This window comes from Choloepus didactylus (genome assembly GCF_015220235.1).
Source record: "Choloepus didactylus isolate mChoDid1 chromosome 11 unlocalized genomic scaffold, mChoDid1.pri SUPER_11_unloc1, whole genome shotgun sequence".
Lineage (NCBI taxonomy): Eukaryota > Metazoa > Chordata > Mammalia > Pilosa > Megalonychidae > Choloepus > Choloepus didactylus.
In genome coordinates this window covers 4,583,337-4,607,767 of record NW_023637577.1, presented here as the reverse complement: position 1 = coordinate 4,607,767, position 24,431 = coordinate 4,583,337, and the positions used below count along the sequence as shown (strand labels likewise).

The window sequence follows — 24,431 nt, the reverse complement described above, 5'->3', positions numbered from 1 at the left end:
AAACCTTTCTGGTAAATCCAGCAGGATCAAAATGGGAAAAACATTGCAAAAGGGAGGGTTGGACCCGTGTGCATTGCTGGTGGGAATGAAAAATGGTGCAGCTGCGGTGGGAAAGAGTCTGGCATTTCCTCAAAGATGTTAAACATAGAATTATCATGTGAGCTGGCAATTCCACTCCAAGGTATATATACTCAACAGAATTGAAAGCAGGGACTCAAACAGATCCATTTACAGTAATGTTTATAGGAGCATTATGCACAATTGCCAAAAGGTAGAAGCAACCAAAGGGTCTATCAACAGATGAATGGATAAACGAAATAAGGTAACATCTGTGAATAGAGAAACAGAAACCCCCCTAGAGTGGGGTGGGGCAGAGGGGGAGCTTCCAAATATGCACATCTCAGAGCAGCTAAAAGTGCTAGAAAGGTTTTGGGCTTCTGGGGCACACCTGCCCTTCTTGTTCCCCTCACCACCCCACTCGCTAAATCTCAAGGACAGGGAGGATGTCAAGGGTATGGCAAATCAGTGGCAATGGCTGTGGGGAGACTGAGGTCACAGAGGGAGCCCTGCACGCCTCCTTGTTCACCCAACAAGTCTGAATGTGCCAGAGGCCTTCAGACGTAGACCTATAACCCCTACACTTATTCCGAATCCAAAAAGCTCTAAGCACTGACAGTTCATCTTAAATTTTGGCAAGCTCATTGGGTGGCAAACATGACCTAACCCAGTGCTAGGCTATTTATAGACCTTATTTATTCTACTTAGGGCATACTTACACACGTCACTGAAGAAATATTAGCGTATTTGGTTACAGCGTTTGCCTGTACATGTATGCACTATACGAGCTCTCTAAAAGGGAACAATTTTGAATTTTGCACACATCCACGCCCAAGGGTTTGGATAATGGATCGAGGACCTGTACGAGGAAGGTTTCGTTAAATTATCATACGTCTATGCGGCAATGAAAACAGAGAGCTCCAAGACAGAGCGTCATGACGAAAAAAGTATTCATTTAACCACACAACAAAATTTTTTAAGTATCTAATGAGTCTGATGAATCAGACCCTGTTCCAGGCATTGGTATTAGAAAAGTGAAAAAAATTAAAAATACTAAACAAAACTCTGTACGTGAAAAGGAACAAAGTCCTGACACAGGCGACAGCATGGAAGAAACTTGAAGCTATCAAGTTGAGTGAAATAAGCCAGACACAGAAGGACAAATATTGTATGATCTCACTGATATGAAAACAGAGATTTCACATTGAAGTCCAGATCTCTTGCTTTAAAAATCAGAGGCCCTGAAAAGGTGGAAGCAATCCAAGTGTTGGACAGATGAATGGATAAACAAAATGTGTTCCAGCCATATGATGGAATAGTATTCAGCTGCAAAAAGGAAGGGCATCTTGATCCATGCTACAACATGGGTGAAACTTGAAGATATCATGTTCTGTGAAATAAGCCAGATATTGTATGATCTCACTTTTATGCAATTAGCACAATCTGCAAATTAGTAGAGTCAGAAACTAGAATACAGGTTACAAGGGGCTGGGGGGTGGAGGTGGGGAGACTTGCTGCTTCATGGGTACAGAGTTTCTGTTTGGGGTGATGAAAGGTTTCGGTAATGGATGGTGGTGATGGTAGCACAACACTGTAAATGTAATTAGTGCCACTGAATTGTACACTGAAAAATGGTTACGATGGCAAATATTATTTAAAAATAATTTGATAAAAACAATTACTTACAATTGATTTAATTAAATTAATCAAATAAATGTTCATTTAAAACAGAAATAAAAGATACATTTACAAATTTTAAAGAAAGAAAGAAAAAAACCCAGAGGCTCTGGCCTCCCAGGGCCAGCAGTCCTGCATGGCAACAACAGCTGGTGGGGACACTGCTCTGCCCCCTCCCGGTCCCCTCTGAGTTGGTGGTGCCTGCCTACAAGACAGAACTGGAAAGTGGCTCGCACAGGCCCCCTTTGATTTGAGAGGGAAGAACAGTTAACGAGTTGAGGAGGCTCGCGGTGCCGGCAGCCAGCTCTCTTCAGGACTGGCAGAAGTGGGGGAGCTGCCATGGTGGGGGCTCCGTCAGCTCACCCCCGTCCCCACCTCCCACCCCCACGATGTGCCCCAAAACTGATTCAGGGAAGTCCCATCTTCCTTGGAGATTAGGATCTAAAGGGGGTTCATGAAGGGGGTGCCTGGGTTTAAAATGATCCCTGAAAATAGGTGCAATTGCCCGTTGGGTACAGTGGACTTGGGTATTGGGTAAAGACTAAGTGTGGCTCTGGGCTAAAAGGGGTAAACAGAAGGCTCTTGTCTGGCAGGACCAGTGGTCTCGAGGCAAACTGGCCACCCTGGCAGAGAGGCCTGCAGCTGACCTCCTGGCCTACAGGTGCACTCCTCTCTTAGTTTTACCATAGCTTCTGTGACCTTACCATTTATTAGTGGATTTGTTTTAATGAAGACTAAATGATACAAAAGCAGAAGACCACGATTTCACTGTAATTATATCTCTTTAAGTCCAGCCCTAACCAGAGGATGCTCTGACCTGGGTTACTTTGATTAAATTGACATATTCCCTCCCTCTTGGGAAACTCGGGGGTTTCCCCAAGGGGTGCAGTCTGCGGCCTGAGTTTCTCCATGAAATGTTCTGACCAACCCAGAGATGCCTGTGTCAGGGTACCAGTTCCCTGCACATCAAGCTGATCTTCCCAGAGGATAACGTTGAGAGAGCTGTCATGCTTCCCGGAACTCTGAGCTCTTTCTGCATTTAGTCTTCACAAAGTCTCTGTGGAGTGGGAGTGGGGTTTCTAAGCTGAGAGGCTGAAGCTCAGAGAGGTTGGGTCGTCTGCCCCAGGACACACAGCCCTGGTCAGAAGCACCTGCCTTGCCTGCAGGGAACATGTGGTTGTTAAAATGGGAATGAAAAGCTCCAGAAATGGTCTGCTGTCAGGTTCTTTGGTTTCTGAATGAGATGCTTTGAGAATCAAATGCAGGCCCGGAGTTTTTATAAGAGCAATAGAAAGAGAACAAAGTTGGCAACTGACCTCCCCTTCACTACTCTTGATGTATCTGGAGGACCAGAAGATGGCCATCATTAATGGAGGCAGGGTGGGTAGGATGTGACCTTGGAGGATGTGGGAGCTGAGGGGGACAGGATAGGGAAACATGGGGCAAACATGAAAGTTCACTGGTCGTCAGAGGCAAGGGGACCTGTGGCGCACTGCTCAGCTCAAAAAAAACTCAGCAGGAGCGCTCCGTCTTGGGGCTGGCCCCTATGAAGCTTGTTACTGCAAAGGAGAGGTTAAACCTGCTTATAATTGTGCCGAACAGTCTCCCCCTGCATACCTCTTTGTTGCTCAGATGTGGCCCTCTCTCTCTCTAACCGAGTCACCTCAGAAAATGAATTCACTGCCCTCCCCCCTACGTGGGACCTGACTCCCAGGGGTGTAAATCTCCCTGGCAACGCAGGATATGACTCCCAGGGATGAATCTGGACCTGGCATCATGGGATTGAGAACATCTTTTTGACCAAAATGGGGATGTGAAATGAAACGAAATAAAGCTTCAGTGGCTGAGAGATTTCAAATGGAGTCGAGAGGTCACTCTGGTGGACATTCTTATGCACTTTATAGATAACACTTTTTAGATTTTAATATATTGGAATAGTGAGAAGTAAATACCTGAAACTACCAAACTCCAACCCAGTAGCCTTGACTCTTGAAGCGGATTGTATAACAATGTAGATTACAAGGGGTGACAGTGTGATTGTGAAAACCTTGTGGATTGCACTCCCTTTATCCAGTGTATGGATGGATGAGTAGAAAAATGGGGACAAAAACTAAATGAAAAATAGGGTGGGATGGGGGGATGATTTGGGTGTTCTTTTTTATTTATTTATTTTTATTCTTATTCTGATTCTTTCTGGTATAAGGAAAATGTTCAAAAATAGATTGGGGTGATGAATGCACAACTATATGGTGGTACTGTGAACAGCTGACTGTACACCATGGATGATTGTATGGTATGTGAATATATCTCAATAAAACTGAATTAAAAAAAAAAAAACTCAGCAGGTCTCGGTGGGACTCTAGGAGCTGCTTGCACCTGGGACTTCTTTGCTGAGCCTCTCTGGAACCATGTTCCCCCGCCCCAAGTTATTATATTCTAAAGCTCCCGCCACTCCCAGGGAGTGGAAAATGGGGGCCCTGACGCCCTCCCTCTCCAGGGGATGTGGTATGGAAAAGAAAGTTCCAGACCGAGGACTTGGCAAGGACTGAAGATGGAGAAGCACAGACGTGGAAAGGCCTCCACCACGGGGACAACCCCCCACGCCCACCCTTCCCACACCTCCTCCAAGGCCTCTTAGGCAAGGGGGGGCCCAGGAGTGGGAAGAGCCATGAAGCTGAATGTCAGCTGTGATTCAAGGCCGCCTGGCTCCCAGGCTGGCTGAGAAATAAAGCTAATCTGGCTGGCAACCCTGGGCCTGCAACAGGGAGGTGGGCAGGGACAGGGGAGAGAGGAAGAGGGTTAGGCTCTCCCCTTGCAGACCTGGGAGGGTGAAAGTCCCCAGCCTCTGATTTGGCCCCTGGTTGGGATAAGGAGCCTGGGGCTGGAGGTGGGTGGGGAGTGTTCTCTGGAATCAGGTGTGCTCTGCCTCTGCCATAGTGATTCTCAAACTGGAGCATGCATGAGAATTACCTGGCAGAATCACTAACACATAGAGGGCTCCCTTCCTCTTTCCCCGAGGTTCTGACTTGAAGGGTTAGGTGGAGCCTCAGAACCTGCATTTCTAACAGGTTCCCAGGTGACACTGCCGGGCTGGGGGCCACAGTTTGAGAACCACTGCCCCAAGCCGAAGGCTCCACTCTGGTAGCATCCGGCTCCTCTCGAATGGATGGGCACCCCCTTGCCCCTACATGGCCTGACTGGAATGTTATAGACAGAAGCACAACCCTGAACCCATCTGCTCCAGGAGATCCAGGACACCCACTTCCTTGGCCAGGCTTGTTCCCCAGCAAGGACCTGGCTGTCCCCCTTCCCCGTCTCTGGGAATTTTGGCTCAAGCCTCCAACACCCCAACCTGCAGGCCCAGGACACCACATGGGCAGCTGATTATCTCATCCTTTGAGGCTCTGTTGGCTCACCTTGGGAAGGTGGGCCAAGGGTTGGAGAAGCCCCTGCTTAGCTGCCCCATGAGCCCCAGGGACTTTCCATGGGGGCCAGAACATTACCTTCTCATCAAAGTCTGATTAGGGCGTAGGGTGGTGGGCCATAGCTGCAGGGACCCTCTCCGGAGGCTTCTCCAGTAGGGTCTTCAACACCTCTTGCTTCTCCACTGGGTCAGGACCAGGGTTTGATGGGGCCTCTTTCTCCAGGTTCAGGGCTGCAACTGGTGGACACGGTGGCAACTCATTGACAGTTTCCATATTAGAGCCATGGATAAAAGGCCTAGATGACATTTGGCATCAGGACCAATGCCATTTCAGTATGGATAGCGCTGAGACTGTGGGTTCTACTCGCCAGCTGTGTGACCTTGGGCCACTTACTTTAATTGCTTTGTGCCTCGGTTTTCTCATCTGTACAATGGGGACTGTTAAAGGACCTACTTGATACAGCTCCCAGGGGATGAAATAAGATGATCCATTCAGTGGGTTTACATAGGTCAACCTATTCAATGCTCAAAAAGCACTAAATAAATATTAGCTATTGTTTAAAAAATTAGCCAAGAGTGACATCTGCATGAACAATTCTAGTCCTTAAGAGAGTTAGCCTGGGGTGGGGGGGTCTCCTGGGCAAAGTTGTCTTTTTTGGGGGGTGGGGGTGCATCCTTGAATGGCCTGTGAGAATCCCTGGGAAAACCAAATGATGTCAAGCACCCATCTGTCTGTGAGGTTACCACCCCATGTGTTCTGGTTTGCTAATGCGGCCATTATGCAAAACACCAGAAATGGATTGGCTTTTATAAACAGAGTTTGTTTGGTTACAAATTCACAGTCTGAAGGCCATGAAAATGTCCAAATTAAGGCATCAACCCAAGTATTCCTTCACTGCAGGAAGGCTAACGGTATCTGGAAAACCTCTGTTAGCTAGGAAGGCGTGTGGCTGGCGTCTGCTGATCCCAGGTTGTGTTCCACTCCTCTCTCAGCTCCTGTGCATTCTTCAAAATGTTGCTCTTGGGGCATTTGCCCTCTCTTAGCATCTCTGCAGCAAACTGTGGACTAGCATCTCCAAAGTTTCAGCGCAAGTCGGCTTTCAACTGCCTTCTCCAAAATGTCTCTCTCAGCTGCTCTCCAAAATGTCTCTCTCATCTGCTCTGAGGTCCTTCTATTTGTGAGCTCTTTTATAGGTCTCCAGTGATTAAATCAAGACCAACGCTGAATGGGTGGGGTCCATAGCTCCATGGAAATAATCTAATCAAAGGTCTCGCCCACAGTTGATTGAGTCACATCTCCATGGAAACACTCGATCAACAGGTTCCAACCTAATCAACACTAATACATCTGTCTCCACAAGATTGCATTAAAGAATACGGCTTTTGGTGGGACATAATATATCCAAACTAGCACATCATGGTTCCCTGAGTTTCCTCTGGACACAGTAGAAACAAATCTTAAGAAAAAAAATAAGAGGAAAAAAAAAAAGGCAGAAAAAGATAGCAATGAAAGGATGGAAGGTCAAGAGCAGACGAAACGGAAAATGGGTTGATGAGGTGGTTAAAGAACCATTCTCCATCCTGTTAGCAAAGAGGACCCCTCAGGTCTCACAGGGAGCACAGTGTCCATGCAAACCTCAGCTGCACCAGGTACCACACAGGGCCACTTCTCTGCACAGCCTCCTCATCTCTAAAAGGGGGTGATTGTAAAACGACGCTGACTAGTGACGAGACCCAGAGACAGCACCAGGTGAAGGCAGTTTTTAGAAAGAAGAGTTGTTATTAACAAGGAGAGCAGTGTCACCCCAGGCACAGCACGCTGAGCTGCTGAATGTAAAGCTACCGAGAGTTCACCAACCAGGGCCATCTCCAAAACCCTGATTCAGTGCCAGGAAAACAAGTACCCTTATCTCTGCCTCCACCTGGACTGACCCCACTTTCCCATAAAACAGTTTTCACGAGGTGTTGGTGATTCAGTCTTGACATGAGACGAAGCTTCAGGAAATCCAGGAGATGTTCCTCAGGGTTGTAAACAAGGCCACAGCTTTTTAAAGGCTGGTTTTCCAGCCCGGCACTCCTCTGAGTCATGAGCATTATGGAGAGCACATGGGAGGCTCTGTGTGTCTGTGGAGTCGCTCTGAGTGATGGGATTCAGGGGAGGGGGTTGCAGATCTGCCAACAGTGCCCTCCCCCCGCCGCCTTCTCTGGGCCCTGCGCAGGCCTAGCCACCTCCACCTTCCTCTTCTATCCTGAGCTGATTCTATATGGACCCTCAGAGGTCAGGGTTCATAACCCCACCTTGCAGATGGGGAAGCCAAGGCTCAGAGGTGGGAGGCAGAGCTGGAATGTCTCCAGGGGCTGGGAACCACAGGTAAGGGGCTTTTGTGGCTCTGGGTTGCAGGGTGGGTGTTTGGAGATGCCTCTGGGCCAATCTGACTGTGGCAATGGGAACACTTCAGAGGCTGGACTTGGAGTCCCCCAGGAGAGAAACATCTGTGCCTTGGAGTCCCCCAGGAGAGCAACTCCCAAATGGACAACCTGGTAAAAATCTGTTAGGAGGAAGAGACTGGATGTAAGCTTACATTTTTGAGGTCTGTCTGGCCCATCTTGCCCACCCAAGTGGGTTTTGACACACGCAAGACTTCAGTGGTAGCACCACTGGAGGTTGGACTTGGGATGCTGCAGTTGGGGTACCAAATACAGGAAGTGTGGGGGCTCCTGGAGATCTTCACACCATCGGGGTCTGGCCCCAGTTTCCTTACCGCCTGGTCCCCTGCAGCCCGGCCCCAGACTTTCAGGGGTTCAGAAGACTTGTCCACCCCCTATTCCTCCCCAAGGATAGATGGACATACAGAGCCTGGATTGCCCCGTTTTTCCTGCCCTCTTGAGAACAGGGCAGGCCACCCCAGCAAAGCACACATGACGAAGTTATTTTTATGTCTTTTCTTTGAAACTTTCCAAAAATGGGTGTTTGCTATCTGTGGACTCGAACCAAATAACCTGCCACAACCTGTTGGTTTGAGGTTGACTCATACCTGAGTTCATGGAGTGAACTGACTTAGGAAACAATAAACCCAAATGTGGCTACTCCCGGGAGTCCAGAAGCCTCACCCCCACCCACATTCAAAAGCATCTCATTATAAAACCAGGACCGTGGGGAGGATCGGGAAGTTCCCAACTGGCTGCCAGGATTTTCAAGAGAAGCATTCAATCCACTTAAGCCTGGATTGCTTATGATATTTTATCAACTTTCCCCATATTCATAATAAACATGATATTTCTTAGGAAGTGAAAAATCCATGTGTCCTGATCATCTAGTAGTATCAAATCACAAGAAAGGGGGACACATGCAATTGACAAGTTCATAGCTGCATTAATTAGCAGCTGGAAAAATGAAAGCTTGCATTGCAGGCTATAATATAGCACTTGTGTCTAATCAGGGCTGTGTCTGTGTGTGTGTGTGTGTGCGTGTGTGTCTGCATGCGTGTGTTTTCAATATTACCATTAAAAAGGCACTACACAATTCCAGGAAATTTTAGGAATAAGACCCACCCACGATCCCACCAACCTAATACAAATATTTCCATGTTTGGACATTTGTTTCCAGCCTGTTGATATGAAGATGTGAGCAGATGTGTGTGTAAAAGGATGATGTTGGATAAAGCAGGGGAGCCTGTTTCCCTCCCTGAACTTTCTGTCCTCATGGGGTTAAGGAAACCTGGGGTGTCCATGCTTTGGGGGACAGGGGGATGTCAGCAGGGCAGAGGGCTCTTTGGCATAATGCATCCCCCCCCATCTCCACCCCTCCCCAGTCAAGAGAAGAATCTCGGAGGAAACCGTAGGCCCTAAGAGCAGAAGGGACCCCTGGGTTGAGAGAGCCCCCAGACGCAATACGGCTGTGGGTGGGACAGACTTCTTTTGTCATATGTTAATGGCTCCATACTATGCCACTAAATTGATACTCTTATCATTAACTCGGTGATTCCCCTTATCATCAGACATATGACTTGCTTCTGCTATGTGGCTATTAAAACTAGTGCAACTGATGTTTGCATTCAGATTCCACTAACATATCTGGGGATCTCCATGGAGTCGGGTGCTGTAGAGGGCTGGGGGATTCCCATGTGTCATCTTTGTGCACCTGGAGTCTCCCTTCTTTGATGCCAACTCCTTATAATTAACTTCAGGGATTGATGAAACAAGAGTGTGAACATTTCTGCCATTGCTGTGTGTTGTTGAGCTGGTTTCCCAGCAGCGATGCCAAAAGGGCCTGCTGTCACTGCACCCCCATTTCCCAGAACACACAACTCTGCTCTGGACCTCCTCTTGCTTCTGACCTCTGTTTGTCTATCCTTGGACTTCAGCTCTGGCTCTCACCTTTGTCTGATGTCTCCTACTGCCTGACCCCATTGACCCTCCAACTCTTCCTCTCACCACAGTGGCTTCTCTACACCCTCGATAGAACCCGACATCACTCCAGTTCCTCTTTTCTTTTTCATTATATCTGCTTGGGTGCTGACAGCTCACAGTGACCCTGTCCGAGCACCTTCAGTGGTTAACCAAATCCAGCCTCTTGGAGAAATGCCACACTACTTAGCCTGGGCCCTCACCCCTTGGGCTCTGGCTCCCCACCTCTCTGCCTTGTCTCCTTCCACATCTCTTTCAAATTTCAAGTTGTGGTCAAACCGAACTACTCACAGCTCCCTAAGTGTGATAGTTAGGTTCATGTGTCAACTTGGCCAGGTGACGGTGTCCAGGTGTCTGGTCAAGCAAGCACTGTCCTAACCATTACTGCAAGGACATCTGTGGCTGGTTAATAAACCAGAGGCTGATTTATTAAATCATCAGTCAATTGGCTGTAGCTGTGACTGATTACATCAATGAAGGGCATGTGTTCCACAATGAGAGAATGCAATAAGCTGGATTAAATCCAATCAGTTGAAGACTTTTAAGGGGGAGAGAGGACCTTCACTTCTTCTTTGGCTAGCTAGTGAAAAGTTTCCTGAGGAGTTCATCAAATACCTACATCAGAGTTCCCAGCTTGCTGTCTGCCCTAAGGAATTTGGACTTGTGCATCCCCACAGTTGCATGAGACACTCTTATAAAATCTTATATTTACAGATATCTCTTGTTGGTTCTGTTTCCCTAGAGAACCCTAACTAATACACTAAGACACTGGGCCCTCTCAAGCTCCATGCACCTGCACACACTGATTCCTCCACCTAGAGCATACCTGCACATTTCTATGTCTTTTGTCAAAGCCTGGCTCGAGTGCCCCCTGCTCTGTATCTTGCCCATAATCTCTCCAGGCAGGGTCCCTGTCCTCTGCATCTCATTTCCTGAAGACACAGCTCCAACATGCTGCCTTTCGCAGATTGTATTTTGGGTTTACTTATCAGCCTCTCCTCCTGGACTGGGAACTCCTAGTGACCTATGTCAATCTTTTATCCCCAGCACTAATGTAAGACTCAGGTTAAAGTACATGATGAATGAATGAATGAATGAATCAGTGAGTGAGTCAGGGTTTTCCCCCACCAACACTGTAGGACCATTCCAGCTCCGTGGCATCCCAGCTGAGTATCACATTCCTCTCTCTCTAGCTTTCACACCCAACGGAGGGAGATGATCCCAGGGGCCCTTAGTGGCCTTAAAGAAAACCAAAGGCTAGAAAATTATGAGCTGCAAGTGGTAGCTGCAATGCCTGCAAAGCCCTCTCCTGAGGCTTTCCAGCTATGGGCAATATTGACAAGAATGACTGCTATTAAGAATTGAAAACATTAAACAGAAGCAGAATGATGCAGAAAGCTCCCCCCACCTTGGCCCTTTATGATTGTTAAGTGCATGGGTCAACTTGGCTGGATTATGGTGTCCAGTTGTTTGGACTGAACTTACTGCTATTTTCAGGGTATTTTGTAGATGGAGTAACATCATTAAGCAGTTGATTGCATCTATTGTTGACTGCATGTGCAATCAACAAAGGAGCTTGCCCTCAGCAACGAGGGGCAGTCTCCTCATCCAATCTGTTAGAGGTCTTAAAGCAAAATTGAGGATTTAAAAATCAGAAAGAATAAGTTCTGCCTTTACTTCAGCCAGCCAGCTTCCCCTGGGGAATTCAACTTTACCTTCACTGGAATTTCTAGCTTGCGGCCTGCCCTACAGAATTTGGACTTGCCAATCCCCACGGTTGTGTGAGCCAATTCTTATAATTATATATATATATATGTATATATATATGTGTGTGTGTGTGTGTGTGTGTGTGTGTATAGATATAGATATAGATATAGATATAGATATATATCTCCTGACAGTTCTGGAGAACCCTGAGTAATACATCTTTCCACCCAAATACCTTTACCCTGCACATTTCCACCGAACTCATTCCCTTTGTGGCTTTAATCTTTCTATAGGCTCGTCTGCAAGAGTTCTTAAGTTATAGCTGGATCTAAAGTTCCCTCTCTTGGGAGTTTCATGCACTCTCTGGCCTGAAATATATTTCACAGATACTTATTCAGGCACTCCTGAAGTATAAACTTCCCTCCTGACAAGAAGACAGGTCCGTTTTAAAATATAAGAAACATTTTAGTGCTGGTTCTGATAATCCTGTAGGAGATTCAGTTCCTCACTCTGATTAAGAAAGTAGGGGCTGGGGTGGCATGGAGATACTTGGATTCAATCTTATGTTTTCCCTCTGTTCGAAAGTCAAAGAAAGGCAAGACAGGCCCCATTGGAAGCAGGTGTCCTGATGCTCTGGTGTCTTCCCAAGAACAGCTTGTGAGTTTGACTTGTGTTTACTAAATGTCAACACATTCTGGCAGCGAGAAATCCTCAAACAGCTGGGAAGAACCCCAGGGGACTGGGGCTGTTGATGGCTGCAAAGAAAGTCAGCTCTGGGCTGGAGCATCTTCAGAGCCCGCAGATGGCTACTGCCTTCTTGGCTCTCTCCCACTCTCCGTGGTGGATTCTTTAACTTTGTGGTGATTTTTCTGGGCTCAGACATCCAGCTAGCTGTCCAATGGACTCTCTGACATAGCCAATGAGCAGCCATCCAATGGTTCCCTCCACCTCCAGCATGTCCCAGTCATCTCATCCTCCACACCAGCTCTGAACCTGTTACTCTTGTTCTGAAACCTGCAGTGGCTCCCTATTGCCTGAGCCGTGCTTCCTTTGGGGCATGAGGACTAAAGAATGGTTAAAGGGAAGGCCTGAGTAATCAGAGTCAAAAAGGACATTCCCTGCAGGACTGCTCAGGGCATTTAGTATGCTAATATCCCTTACAATTCTCCAAGGTGGGGATGAACTTGAAAACTGTATTTAATGTGGTCACATAAGTGAATATCTTTTTTCTTAAGAAATACGCACAGAAATATCATATGTTCAAGAAGCATGATGTATGTAAGTTGGCCTCAAATGTTTGGAAAATAGATAGATAGATATAACAAATGTGCCAAAATGTTAAAAGTTGGTAAATCTGAGTATCTGGATAGGGGGTATACTAGAGTTCTCTGCATTGGTTTTGTATTAGTTTTGTAACCGTGCTATAAGTTTAAAATTATTTCAAAATTAAAACTTGGGAAAAAATGAGTTATCTCTAAATATATGCTAAAGATTTTTAAATTTCTGTAATAAAAATTTTCCATTTTAAAACACAGATGTTAAGTGTTACCCAGGATGTGGAGAAATTAAAACTCTCAGTCTTTCTGGTGGAATTGGAAAACAGTCTAGCAGTTCCTCAAACAGTTGATTATCATATGACCCAGAAATTCACTCCTGAAGTATGTACCTGTGGTGGTTTAGAGCTACGTATCCCAGAAAAACATGTTCTTAAATTTAATCCATTCCTGTAGGTGTGAACCCACTGTAAGTAGGACCTTTTGTTGATGTTAGCAACTAAGGTGTGCCCCAACTGAATCAGGAGGAGTCTTAATCCTATTACTGGAGTTCTTTATAAGTGGAATGAAATTCAGACACAGAGAGAGAAAGCCACAGAGGAAGCATCCAAAAGTTGAAAGTCAATGGAACCTGGAAGAGAAGGGAGAGAGAGGCCAGGAGAGGATGCCATGCGACAGAGGACCCCAAAGAACAAGGTCGGCCGGCACCAGCCACAGAATATCAGTGTTCGGGAAGAAAGCATCGCCTTGATGACACCCTGATTTGGACTTCTCCTAGCCTCAAAACCGTGAGCCAATAAATTCCCATTATTTATGCCAATCTAATGCATGGTATTTGCTTTAGCAAAAAGGAAACTAAAACAGTACCCAACGGAAACGAAAGCATTGTTCACATAAAAATTTGCACACAAGTGTTCACAGAAGCATGTTCATAGCAGCCAAAAGGTGGAAACAATCCAGGTATCAATCAACTGGTGAATGGCTAAACAAAATGTGGCATATCCATACAATGGAATAATATTCAGCCATAAAAAGAATGAAGTGCTGATACATGCTACAACATGGATGAACCTGGAAAACATATGCTAAGTGAGAAAAGCCAGTACCAAAGGATTACATATTGCATGATTCCATTTATATAAAATATCCAGAATAGGCAAATCTACAGAAAATAGATCAGTGGGTCATCTATGGCTGAGGAGGCATGGTTGGGGGTTGTGGGGATAGAGGATGACAGCTAAAGAGTACGGGTGTTTTGGGGGGGATGATGAAAATGTCCTAAAATTGATCATAGTGATGCATGTGCAATCTTGTGAAAAATAAACAAAAAATCATTTTACTAAACACTTTAAAGGAATGAGTTGTATGGTATGTGAATCAGATCTCAATGATGCTGTTATAAATTAAATTAAAATGACATGTGTGAATTATATCCCAATAAGTCTGTTACAAAGAAATAAAATTTAATACTTCATCTGAACAGCTGTGTCGCCATTCATGTGGCATCACAATCTGCCCCGTAGGAATCTCAGAACATATTCAGCTTGTATCTTTCCAACAAGACACACACTGCATTTCCATCTTTCTTCAACAGCATCTATGAGACATGCCTTCTAAAAGATAGGACTGTGTGCTAGGCTCAAGCCCTCAGCAGAAACCCCAATGAATTACCACAGTTGGCAGGACAGAGCAATTTTTAAGGCAGGCAGAAGCACGAACGAACAGAAACTACAAGTTCTTTGCCTTCTTATTGCGGTATGAGGCCACAGGATATCAGATGACAAGTCAGGGCAGTATTACTGATGCTCAGCTAAAAAGAGAATTTCTAAAAATGGGTCAGGTCCAGGCTGACTACAGTCCCCGATCTCCAGGTACCCTTAAGGTAGGGTCTCTTGGGACCATCTGTTCCTGGAGCCACATCACTCATCCAATGAGAGGACAACTGCCAAGATGTGGCACTCGGTGGGTCTAGGGAACTATTGTCCCAGGGAGAGGTGGGTGGTTCTGTAGAGATCTGCCCTCTGCAGATCTCAGTTGGAGGTTTAGAGCGTTGGATGTTTCACATGGCTTCTCATTTACTTCAGGAAGGCCAATCTGAACCTTAACAACTATTAAAAAGTTTCCTGCCTGGCATGAGCAAGTTTTGGGAAAAGCATTGCACCAGGAGAACTTCTGTCTCAAAGAACAAATGTAATATTGATTTGGCAAAGTGAAGCTCAGTCCAACCTGATGCGGCATGGCCTTGGCATGTTCCAGATCTAGGCATCCGAACTCAGGAGTCAAGATGGCCACAGAGTTGTAATAAATGAGGTTTAACGTCAGTTGCATGGAGCACTGGTCAAAGAACATGCCAGCTGAGGGATAGCTGGAGCAGATGCAACAGGACCATATGGGGATAAACCCAGGACCCTGCATGAGTGGTGCCTCTCTCCCAGATACACACCCAGAGCACGGGCTCCGGCCTCTCTCAGGCTGGCTGCGTGCTGAGCAGCCTCGGCCCCTCTGCCCTCTGACTTGCTGCCACTCTGCACCTCAGGCTACCAGAATGCAAATCAAGACCACATCAAGATGGCACTTTATTACCACTAGGATGGCTATAGTAAACACACATGTGCATGCATGTGCACACACACACACACACACACACCAGATAATAACAAGTGTTGGTGAAACTGTGGAGAAATAAGAACCCCTGTGCCTTGCTGGTGGGAATGTAAAATGGTACAACTGCTGTAGAAGACAGTTTGGCAGTTTCTCAAAACGTTAAACATGGATCTACCATATGACCAGGTAATTCTACTTCTAGGTGTATACCCCAAAGATAGGGACTCAAACAGATAATTGCACACCAATGTTCACAGCAGCATTACTGACCATAGCCAAAAGGCAGAAGCAATCCAAGTGTTCATTAATAGAAGAATGGACAAATGAAATGTGTTCTATCCATACAATGGAATCTTATTTAGCCATAATGAGGAATGAAGAAATGATACATGCTACAACATGGATGAACCTAGAAAACTTTATGCTAAGTGAACCAAACCAGACACAAAAGGACATATATTGATGATTCCATTTATATAAAATGTCCAGGATAGACAAATCTATAGAGACACAAAGTAGATTAGATATTACCAGGGGCCAGGTAGAGGGGAATAGGAGAGTTATTGCTTCATGGGTACAGAGTTTCTGCTTGTAGTGATGCAAAAGCTTTGGTGATGGTTGCAGAACATTGTGAATGTAATTAATGCCACTGAATTGTACACTTAAAAATGGGTAAAATGGCAATTTTTATAGTATATAGATGTTACCACAATAAAATTCAAAAGAAAAAAACAGTGGTTCTAGGGATATATCATGGCTACAGGATGGCCAGCTTGGCTTTACACCCCTTGTAAATGTCTTAGCAAATCTCCTGCCACAAAACAGCCACAGTCTTACCTGGAAGGTTGATGGTCCAGTAGAAGATGACACATTAGAAGAGGAGGCCCCAGGAAGATCAAGACCCAGCAACATATCCATGCAAAAAAAAAGCAGGGTGGGGGGAGATGCATATTAAGTATGTATCCATGATGTCTGGGCACGATAGCAACACTTCAGCAGTCTGAGAACAACACTACTATGATTATAATTTTCAAGTGCTGTACCATCCATCATCTCATTTGATGCTCCAAATCACCTAGGGAGATATCTGCATTTTGCAGAAAGGAATCAGAGGCTCAGAGCGGTGAAGAGACTAAATGACTCACAAAGGGTACATGACAGAAAAGCAGTGCATACTTGGGTCGTCCAACTCCAAACCATGCATTTCTGTCGAGTCAGCAGATTCATTGAATGTGCATAAAATACTTGGTTAAAAAACATCCCTGGCATCAATCAGTTGGTGTGGGACTAGTGCAAATGCATTGCAAAAGGAATTGGAAAAACCGTCAATCAAGATACTCTTTCTCTTTTCAAGTCCTGCTGGCAGTGGGGCTGAGGAATGGAGAAGATCTACAACTCTGCCCACCATGGTCAGTCAGGAAGGACAGGCCACAACCCCTTTATCCCAACACAGCAAGTGCTTGGGATGGGGTGGGGGGCACACCATCAACACTTAGAATAAATGACTTGTGAGGTCAAGAGGAAGTAGGAAGCTTCAGAGGTGGAAGCAGGAGGCACTGGATGTGCCCAAAGAGAAGCAGGCTGGGATAGTTTCATGGATTGAATTATGCCCCCCCCCCAAAAAAAAAAAAAAGATATGCTTAAGTCCTAACCCCTGTTCCTGCCAATGTGATCTTATTTGGAACTAGGGTCTTTGAAGATGTGAATAGTTAAGATGAGGTTAAGTGGAGTAGGGTGGGCTCTTGATCCAACATGACTGGTGTGTTGGTTTGGATGTATTATGTCCCCCAAGATGCCATGTTCTTTGATGCAATCTTGTGGGGGCAGACGTGTTAGTATTGATTAGGTTGGAATCTTTGGATTTGGTTGTTTCCATGGAGATGTGACCCACCCAACTGTGGGTAATACCTTTGATTAGATTATTTCCATGGAGGAGTGGCCCCACCTATTCAGCGTGGGTCTTGATTTAATTATTGGAGTCCTATATAAGAGCTCAGACAGAAGGAGCTTGCTGCTGAAGCCAAGAGAGACATTTTGGAGATGGCCATTTGTTTTAGTTTGCTAATGCTGCCGAAATGCAAAACACCAGAGATGGATTGGCTTTTATAAAAGGGGATTTATTTGGCTACACAGTTACAGTCTTAAGGCCATAAAGTGTCCAAGGTAACACATCAGTAATCGGGTACCTTCACTGGAGGATGGCCAATGGCATCCGGAAAACCTCTGTTAGCTGGGAAGGCACAGGCTGGCATCTGCTCCAAAGTTCTGGTTTCAAAATGGCTTTCTCCCAGGATGTTCCTCTCTAGCAAGCTTGCTCCTCTTCAAAACATCACTCACAGCTGCACTTGGGGTATCTGATCTCTCTTAGCTTCTCTGGAGCAAGAGTCTGCTTTCAACAGCTATCTTCAAACTGTCTCTCATCTGCAGCTCCTGTGCTTTCTTCAAAGTGTCCCTCTTGGCTGTAGCTCCTCTTCAAAACATCACTCACAGCTGCACTGAGTTCCTTCTCTTTGAGTCAGCTCATTTATATGGCTCCACTGAACAAGGCCCACCCTGAATGGGTGGGGCCATACCTCCATGGGAATATCTCATCAGAATCATCACCCACAGCTGGGTGGGGCACATTCCAAGCAAATCTAATCAGCACCAAAACATCTGCCCCACAAGACTACATCAAAGATAATGGCATTTGGGGGACACAATACATTCAAACTGGCACACCATTGAAAGCAGATTTTTGTTGACACTTTGCTCCAGAGAAGCTAAGAGAGAACAAAACACCACACGAGCAAAATTCTGAAGAATGCACAGTTACTGAGAGAGGAGCTGGAACACAACCCAGGATCAGCAGATGCCAGCCACAGTGCCTTCTCAGCTAACAGAGCTTTTCTGGACGCCATTGGCCTTCCTTCAGTGAAGGTATACTCTTGTTGATGCCTTAATTTGGACATTTTCATGGCCTTCAGACTGTGGATTTGTAACCAAATAAACCTCCTTCATAAAAGCCAATCCATTTCTGGTATTTTGCATAATGGCAGCATTAGCAAACCGGAACAACTGCTGTCCTTATCAGAAGAACAAATTTGAACACGGAGACAGGCAGACAAGGGGAGAAGGCCATGTGATGACAGAGGCATGGAGTGATGCAGCTACAAGCCAAGGAACACCAAGGCTTACTGCTAAACCCCCGTTAGAGGTCAAGAAGGAGCACCCCCAATGGTTTCAGAGGGAGCAGAACCTGCTGACCCCTTGATTTCTGATTTCTTGCCTCCAAAACTGTGACACCATAAATTCCCATTGCATGAAGCCACCCAGTTTGTGGTAGTTTGTTATAGCAGCCACAGGAAACCAAGACAGACAGACAGGAGGAGAGCTGAGGTTCTGACACAGGTGAAGTGAATGGTAATTATCTGCTCCTGTCCACGTGTCCATGTGTCCCATGAGTGGAGCTTTGCAAGGGCAGAGACTGTGCAGGGTTCAGCCATGCCTGATGCCTAATCCCAGGCCTGGTGCCTGCTAAATGCTTGTTGAACCAACCATGAGCCCTCAACTCGGAACCACCCATATCCGGAAGTGTCTACGCTCAATAGGCTATACCGGGAATGGGTTCTGTGCTGTGCTGGCACCCCCACCCCCATCTCCCACCCCCAGGAATGCTGAGGCAGGTTTCCACCACCCTCCCAAAGATCTCCAAGCAGTAAATCTGAATCTATAGGACTGGTTACTATTTTGCTCCAAGAAATTAATTTCCTTTGAAAGCCATGGCATTCTGGCCTAAACGTGGTGTCCAGAGCTGTTAAAGGACCATGTGGCCTGAAGGTTTACATTTTTGGAGAAAAAGGAAATAAGCCTCAACTAGCATTTTTTTTGCTTCAAGCTCCCCAGTTCCTGAACTCATTTTTTTTTTTAAGAGAAGTTGTGGGTTTACAGAACACTCATGCATAAAATACAGGGTTCCCATATACCACCCTATTAGGAACATTTTGCATTGGTACATTTGTTACAGTTGATGAAAGGATGTTTTTATAACTGTACTATTAACTACAGTCCATGGTTTACCTTAGGGTTCAGTTTTTGTTGTACAGTCCTAAGGATTTAAAAAAATTTTTATTCTAGTACCATATATACAATCAAAAATCTCCCCTTTTAACTGCATTCAAATATATAATTCAAATCAATCAATAAAAAACAGAACAAAAAATCAAAATAAATAAAAAAGAAAAAGAAAAGCAAAACAAAAAATCAAAATAAATCAAAATAAATAAATAAAAAGGAAAAAAAACAACAAAAAAAGAAAAAACAAATATATAACTCAGTGCTTTAAATTACATTCACAATGTTGCCTGCACCCATCTTGACACGGAGAGGGGATGGTTGGCAGCTTAACTCTCAAACTACAAATGGGGAAACTGAGGCCTGGAGTGATGAAGTGACTCCCTGAGGTTACAAGCTGGTCAGTAGCAGGGCTGGAATTACAAAGCTCTGGGTCTCAGATTAAGGCTGAGGAGGATTAGTTAAACTGAAGTTGGGTTAAGTGCATTCGGATCTTAGGGCCTGAGGTCTAGGCCATGGCAATCTTCTGTGAGGCTGTATCCACTTGCCAGCCCGGACATGGGGTTCCTGCCCAGATCTGCTTGGCGTGGACTTCAAAGGAACAGGACAGCTGAGCATCCAGGGCTTCCCTGGAGTCCACTGAATGACCAACATGTGGCCCCAAAGGCCACCTGTTGCATGGGTGGAGGCTCTGGGATGTGGCCTGCCCCAGAACTCATAGTTGGTTGCACCACCTGGCCCTGTGCCAGGCTGTGCCTGCTGTACCCAGCAAGGGACACGCTAGCTTCAGCAAGGGCATGACCAGGTTCAGGGGACCATGGAGGGGCCCAGGCCTGAGGTCAAGCCCTATTTCTAGAACTGGAACCCTGGGCAGGTCTACTTATGTCTCTGGTGGTTACAAAAGTGAATGTCCTTGTTCTCAGGATATGTACATGGTGGTACTGAGTATTCAAGGAACATGATGTATGCAAACTACTCTCAAATGTTCAGGAAATGGATTGGTAGACAGAGATAGATAGATGGATAGGTAGATGGTGTGATGGTTGGGTTCATGTGTCAACTTGGCCAGGTGATGGTGCCCAAGTGTCTGGTCAAGCAAGCATTGGCCTGTTACTGCAAGGATATTTCATGGCTGGTTTATTAAATCATCTGTCAACTGATTGCATCTGTGGCTGATTACATCTACAATCAACTAAGGGAGTGATTTCTGCAATGAGAGTATCCAATCAGTTGGATTTAATCCAATCAGTCGAAGACTTTTAAGGGAGAAGAGAGAACTTTCATTTCTTCTTAAGCCAGCCAGCCTCTCCTGGGGAGTTCACAGAAGACTTTCATCAGAGTTGTAAGCTCATGGCCTGTCCTACAGAATTAGGACTCATGCATCCTGCCCTACAGAATTTAGACTTGTGCATCCCCACAGCTGCATGAGACACTTTAGATTGAGTGATAGATGGATACATAATGGACAGATAGATGATACATGGATTCATGGAATGGATAAGTGGATGGATGGATGGATAGATAGATGATAGTTGGATTGACAGATTATAGATGAATTGACATACATGGATAGATGGCTAATAAATGATTGATCAATGGATAGACAGGCAGATAGATAGAATGATACAGCAAATGTTGCAAAATGTTCAAATTGGTGGATCTGGATATCTGTGGGTGGGGAGTATGTTAGAGTTCTCTGCATGGGGTTGGTATTATTTTTGCAAATATCCTATAACTTTAAAATTATTTCAAAATGCAACATAAAAAAATTAGTATCTTTGAGCCTCAGTTTCCTCATCTGTAAAATGGAGCTGACAATACTGACATGTCAGGCTGGTGTGAAGAATCAAATAAGGTGACATCCATGGAAGAGCTTGGAAGAAAGGGGGTGCTCCATCCATGCCACTTACCTCCTTCCCCCAGCCCCTTTGTGCATCGGGGCCAAGCTTTTCCTTTTTGGCCTGTTAGGGTAGTTGCGGGGCAAGAACTCTGTACTGAGCTGGGATCAGAGAGGCATCAGGAGATGGGAGCAAACTCGCTCTGGGCCCCTGAGAGAGGAGGGGCTTTGGTCTGAGCACGGTCCCAGAGATGCATCTGAGCTGGCAAGTAACACATGGAATTCAGAGTCAGAAAGCCTGGGTTCAAGGCCCAGCTCTGCTTTCTACCTGCTGTGTGACCCCAGACAAGTCAGCTCCTGTTTTGGTTTTCTGGGCTGCTGGAGCAAATACCAAAGCAATGGGTAGGCCTAAACAATGGGAATCTACTTGCTTAGGGTGTTGAGGCTAAAAGAAAGTCCCATTCAAGGTATTTTCAAGGTGATGCTTTCCTCCCTATGACTACCATTCTGGGGTTGGCTGCCGGTGATCCTTGATTCTGGGCTCCTCTGACACATGGCAATGCATATGGCGGCCTCTTCCTTCTCTTCTGGTTCTGTTGAATTTCTGCTTCTGGCTGCTTCCTCTGGCTTTCTCTTGCTCTTTCTGAATTTCATGCTGCTTATCAAGGACTCTAGTAACAGGATTAAGACTCATCCAGATTGATTGAGGTAGGCCACACCCTAAGTGAACTAACTCCATCAAGAGGTCCTACTTACAAAGGGCTCCTACCCACAGGAAGGGATTAGATTCAAGGGCATGTTTTCCTGGGCTACATACAGCTCCAAACCACCACAGTTCCCCTCTCTGATTCCTTGCCTGTAAAGTGGGGATAACAATACCCCTCTCACCTAACTGTTGTAAGGATTAAGGTGGTAGGCAGAATAATGCCCCCTCTCCCCCCACAAAGTGTCCACATTCTAATCTCCTGAACCTTTTTATGTTGCCTTCTATGGCAAAAGGAACTTTGCAGGTGTGATTAAGTTAAGGGGAGATGAGATCTCAAGAAGGGGAGATTATGCTGGAATATCCAGGAGGGACTTACAAGAAGGATCAAGGAGGTCAGAGAGGAGAAGACAACATAGTCAGGAAGCAGAGATTGGAATGATACTGTATGAGCCCCAAAATGCCGGCAGCGACTGACTCGGGCAAGATGGCGGCATAGAGAGGAGTGGAAGCTAAGTAGTCCCCCTGGAACAACTACAAAAAACCAGAAACAACTAGTAAATAATCCAGAATAACTGCGGGGGGACAAACGAGACCATCCACTCATCACACACCAACCTGAATTGGGAGGAATGCCTGAGAACACAGCATAAAATCTGTAAGTAAAGCCTGCGGAACCAGGTCGGGAGACCCCCTCCCCCATAGCCCAAGCTGCAGAGCCACGTGGTGCCACAGAGAAGCTCTCTCCCAGCAAGCGAATACAGCTCAGCTGAGCTCCAACTGGGGTTTTAAGTAGCGAGTGTGAACTGCTCACTACAGGTATGCAGCCCCAAAAAACAGACAGGGGCTTTGGGTGATGACTGACCTGGGAGAGCCGGAGGGTCGCCTTGGACTGGGTCTGAAGGGGACTATCTGTTTCTTTTTTGGCTCAGTGGAGAAAGCCCCAGTCATTTTCAGTTTCCAGGGCTATGACTCTGGGAAGGGTGGAGACACCACAAGCAGAGAGCGAGACCATTGAAATGCTAATGACCTCCACCTGGGGGCTCTGTCTTCTCTAGGAGGAAAGGGGTGGGGCCCTTTCCATTCAGAACCAGACCCCAGAGCCTGGGGGAACACGGCCATACCTCCTCACACCAGTCAAGAATTATAGGCTAACAGGCATCACCTGCTGGGCAGAAAAGCACAGTGACCCGAGGCATCAAAGGGTGGAGCAATTTTCTAAGACACACCCCCAGGGAAACCAGATACTGAATATTTCTTCCCTCTGGGACCTGAGCCTGTTCTGGTCTGGGAAAACCTGATTTGGATAACCAAGGAAACCATGCCTAGACAACAGAAAATTACAACCTACACTAAGAAAAACAAAGTTATGGCCCAGTCAAAGGAACAAACGTACACTTCAACTGAGATACAGGAATTTAAACTAATGCTAAATCAATTCAAAAAGTTTAGAGAAGATATTGCAAAAGAGATAGAGGCTGTAAAGGAAGCACTGGACATGTATACGGCAGAAATCAAAAGTTAAAAAAAACAACTAGTAGAATCTATGGAAATGAAAGACACAACACAAGAGACAAAAGACACAATGGAAACATACAACAGCAGATCTCAAGAGGCAGAAGAAAACACCCAGGAACTGGAGAACAAAACACCTGAAAGCCTACACGCAAAGGAGCAGATGGAGAAAAGAATGAAAAAATACGAGCAACGTCTCCGGGAAATCAAGGATGAAACAAAGTACAATAATGTACGTATCATTGGTGTCCCAGAAGGAGAAGAGAAGGGAAAGGGGGCAGAAGTAATAATAGAGGAAATAATTAATGAAAATTTCCCATCTCTTATGAAAGACATAAAATTACAGATCCAAGAAGCGCAGCGTACTCCAAACAGAAGAGATATGAATAGGCCTACGCCAAGACACTTAATAATCAGATTATCAAATGTCAAAGACAAAGAGAGAATCCTGAAAGCAGCAAGAGAAAAGCAATCCATTACATACAAAGGAAGCTTAATAAGGCTATGTGCAGATCTCTCAGCAGAAACCATGGAGGCAAGAAGGAAGTGGTGTGATATATTTAAGATACTGAAAGAGAAAAACCGCCAACCAAGAATCCTGTATCCAGCAAAGCTGTCCTTCAAATATGAGGGAGAGCTCAAAATACTTTCTGACAAACAGACAATGAGAGACTTTGTGAACAAGACACCTGCCCTACAGGAAATACTAAAGAGCACTACAGGGTGATAGAAGACAGGAATGTGTGGTTTGGAACACAATTTTGGAAGACGGTAGCACAACAATGTAAGTACACTGAACAAAGGTAACTATGAATACGGTTGAGAGAGGAAGATGGGGAGCATGTGAGACACCACAAGAAAGGAGGAAAGATAACGACTGGGACTGTGTAACTTGGTGAAATCTAGAGTATTCAACAATTGTGATAAAATGTACGAATATGTTCTTTTAGGAGGGAGAAGAAGCAAATGTCAACCTTGCAAGGTGTTAAAAATGGGGAGGCATTGGGGGAGGGATGCAATCAGCATAAACTAGAGACTGTAACTAACAGAATCATTGTATTATGCTTCCTTTAATGTAACAAAGGTGATATACCAAGGTGAATGCAGATAAGAGGGGGAGATGGGGAGGCATGTTAGACACTTGACAATGGTGGTATTGTCTGATTCTTTATT

General features: G+C 45.5%; 1 protein-coding gene and 1 long non-coding RNA gene across 4 annotated transcripts in view; both read right to left on the bottom strand.

Annotated features, from left to right (window-relative positions):
- COL23A1 (collagen type XXIII alpha 1 chain) overlaps nucleotides 1–24,431 on the bottom strand; it is a 389,555-nt gene that overhangs the window by 156,306 nt on the left and 208,818 nt on the right. The gene's annotated exons all lie outside the window — the stretch shown is intronic.
- LOC119524430 overlaps nucleotides 15,661–24,431 on the bottom strand; it is a 124,065-nt gene continuing 115,294 nt past the window's right edge. Inside the window, exon 3 of the long non-coding RNA XR_005214815.1 lies at nucleotides 15,661–15,987. This is a non-coding gene — a long non-coding RNA (uncharacterized LOC119524430). The remainder of the gene's footprint in view (nucleotides 15,988–24,431) is intronic.